The sequence below is a fragment of the Suricata suricatta genome, chromosome 13 (assembly GCF_006229205.1).
Source record: "Suricata suricatta isolate VVHF042 chromosome 13, meerkat_22Aug2017_6uvM2_HiC, whole genome shotgun sequence".
Classification (NCBI taxonomy): Eukaryota; Metazoa; Chordata; class Mammalia; order Carnivora; family Herpestidae; genus Suricata; species Suricata suricatta.
This window is the reverse complement of record NC_043712.1, coordinates 88789470-88792851: the sequence shown is the minus strand read 5'-3', so window position 1 is coordinate 88792851 and position 3382 is coordinate 88789470. Positions and strand designations below refer to the sequence as shown.

Genomic DNA, 3382 nt, shown 5'->3' with positions numbered 1-3382 from the left:
GTGCTGGTCCCCTCAGAGCAAACCAGGCTTACTGAGTCCTGCTCACTCTTCAGTTTGAGGGTAAATTTTCTCCTGGAATTTGAGCCCTGCTCTCTTGGTGTTCCAGCTCTCGAGGCTTTATTTGGGATCTGTTTTAAGGCTTTTTTTTTTTTTTTCCTGAGAGTATTTATTTAGCCTTTGATCCAACTTCTTTTTGGAACTGGCTGTTCCTACTGGAACCATGACGGCTTTGGTCTGATTCCTTCTGGAGCCAGACTGTTCTGCTGAAATTGTGTTTCAGGATTTTTCTCTTTGCTGTAGAGAAAAACCTCTAAGAAATGGGATGCCAGTCATCAAAGTACTTGAGAGTGCCCCCCCCCCCAACATGCACTGGGCCTCCAGCCAGTTTTCTGTTTAAAAAGACAATGGGTCAGGGGCGCCTGTGGCTCAGTTGGTTGAGAGTGAGCTCTTGATTTCAGCTCAGGTCATGATCCCAGTGTTGGGAGATCAAGCCGTGTGGCAGTCTCCGTGCTGAGTGTGGGGCTTAAGATTCTCTCTCTCCATCTCCCTTTGTCTCTACCCTGCTCATGCTCGCTTGCTCTCTCTCAAAAAAAAAAAAAAAAAGGCCCTTCCTCCTCATGTGCTTAACAAAAAGTAAATGTTATTTTCGTGTAACCGACACACTGTTACAAGTTTCAGGTGTACAGCATAGTGATTGGAAAAGTTTATACATTGTGCTGTATTCCCCACAGGTGTGGCGACCATACCTCACTATCATATTGTTGGCTGTATTCCTTATGCTGTGCCTTTTATTCCCGTGATTCGTTCATGCCATAACTGGCAGCCTGTGTGTCCCACTCCCCTTCCACCATTTTACATATCCCCTTGCCCTCCTCCTCTCTGGCAACCATCAATTTTTTCTCTGTATTTATAGTTCTGATTCTGCTTATTTGTTCATTCATTTGTTTTTAATTCCACATACTGAAATCATGTTATTTGTCTTTCTGACTTATTTCACTTAGCATAATACTCTTTAGGTTCATCCATATTGTCATGAGTGGTATGATTTCATCTTTTTTAGTGGTTGTGTAATATTCCATTGTGTGTATGTGTGTTTGTTATGTATGTATATACATACCACATCTTCCTCGCCCGTTTGTCTATTGATGGACACTTAGGTTGCTTCCACAACTTGGTTATTATAGATAAATGCTTCAATAAACATAGGGGTGCATGTATTTTTTTCATGTTAGTATTTTAGTTTTTGTTGGGTACTCAGTAATAGAATTATTGGATCGTATGGTATTTCTATTTTTAGTGTTTGGCAGAACCTCTATACTGTTTTCCACAGTGGCTGTACAAGTTTATATTCCCATCAACAGTGTATGAAGGTTCTTTATCTCCACATCCTTGTCAACACTCATTTCTTATCTTTTTGATTTCAGACATTCTGACAGATGTGAGGTGATAGATCGTTGTGGTTTTGATTGACATTTCCCTAATAATCAGTGATGTTGAGCACCTTTTCATGTGTCTCTTTGTCATATGTCTTCTTTGGGAAAATACCTATACTGGATCTCTGCTCATTTATTAAATCAAATTGTTCAGGTTTTTGTTGTTATTGTGTTGAGTTATATAAGCTCTTTATGTATTTTGGATATTAACCCATTATTGGATATATCATTTGCAAATCTTTAATAGGTTGCCTTTTTGTTTTGTTGGTTTCCTTTGCTATGCAAACCCTTTTTATTTTGGTATAGTCCCAATAGTTTATTTTGGCTTTTGTTTTCCTTCCCTTACACTTTCTTACACCATACCCAAACAAAACAAAAAAACCTCAAAATGAATTAGAGACCTAAATGTAAGGTCTGAAACCACTAAAAAAAATCCTGGAAAAAAAAAAAAAAACCACAGGCAGCAATTTCTCTGACATAGGGGACATTTTTCTAGTTATTCCTAGGTATTTTCTCTTTTTGGGGGGGCAACTGTAAATGGGACTGTTTTCTTAATTTCTCTTTCTGCCACTTCATTATCAGTGAATAGAAATGCTACCAATTTCTGGGAATTAATTTTTGTATCCTGCAACTTTACTGACTAATTCTAGTAGTTTTTCGGTGGAGTCTTTTAGGATTTTCTGTGTATATTACTATTAAGTCATCTGCAAATAGTGACAGTTTAACTTATTTGTTGCCAATATTGATGCCCATTATTTTTCTGGTCTGATTGCTGTGGCCGGGACTTTAGGTACTGTGTTGAATAGCAGTGGCAAGAGTGGGCATCCCTGTCTTGCTCATGACCTTAGAGGAAGAGCTTTCAGTTTTTCACCATTGAATATGATGTTAGCTGCTGGTTTTTCATATGTGGTCCTTATTATGTTAATGTTATCTTCCCTTTAAACTCACTTTGTTGAGAGTTTTTATCATTAATGGATGTTGTACTTCGTCAAGTGCTTTTTCTGCATGTAGGGAGATGATCATATGATCTAAATCCTTTCTCTTGATGAAGCATTTCACAGTGATTGATTTGTGAATACTAAATATTTGTGAATATTCCTTGCATTCTTGAAATAAATCCCACTTGATTATGGTGGATAGGTATTAACTCTTCTTTAAAGAGTTTAAAATTCTTTGGGAGAGTTCACCTGTGAACGTCTGTAACCAGTCAGGCGCTTTGACAAGCCTATGCTGTTCGGCCAGTTTGAAAACACTTTCATGGCGCATACCATCCTCATTCCTCAGGGCCAGTTGAGCCCCATACGGGGCAGGGGAGGGGGTGGGCTCAGTCTCACGACCCTGAGATCATTACCTGAGCAGAAACAAGAGTTGGAAGCTCAACCAACTGAGCTCTTTTTATTTAAAAAAAAAAAAAAAAAACTTCACGACCTTCTTTAACAAAGAAAAATGCCAGTGCCTTTGGCATTTTTTATGTTTTTTTTCATACTGTTATTTAAATTAAGCACAGGGGTGAATCTTCTGGATGGAGGACAGCACACATCCAGGTAGCTAACTTTACTATTATTATTAAAGGGAAATTACAAGGTTCTGTAAATTAACACGACTGTCCGTTCACCAGAACCACCCTTCCCTGGTACCTACACGTCAGTTTAACTTCGCCGGCCTTTTTGCAAGTTCTGCAAGCGCCCGCGGGGCCGGACCCAATCCGTTGAGCGGCGGGACCCGGAGGAGCGCGGGCGAGAACCTGGTGGGGTCGCCGAGGCCCCGCCCCGTCGGGGAGGTGGCGGCGCACGTGGCCGCGATCTGCGGCATTGTGGGTACTGAAGACCCTCTCCCGGGGCACTGTGGGTAGCGCGGTCCCGGGTCCCGGGGCACTGTGGGTAGCGCGGTCCTGCGTCCGCCGGCGACGCTGGCCGCCCGCGACCGCCCTCGCGCGCCTGTGGTGGGGC

The 3382-nt window shown here is 41.7% G+C and overlaps 1 protein-coding gene across 4 annotated transcripts in view; it reads left to right on the top strand.

The window, feature by feature from the left end:
• The first annotated feature begins 3283 nt into the window (after window positions 1-3283).
• ZNF169 (zinc finger protein 169) overlaps window positions 3284-3382 on the top strand; it is a 33802-nt gene continuing 33703 nt past the window's right edge. For 3 of the 4 annotated variants that reach the window (XM_029920155.1, XM_029920153.1, XM_029920159.1), the window contains exon 1: window positions 3284-3375. The gene's annotated coding sequence lies outside the window, so the exon portion shown is untranslated. The remainder of the gene's footprint in view (window positions 3376-3382) is intronic. The other variant, XM_029920158.1, reaches the window with a different exon arrangement.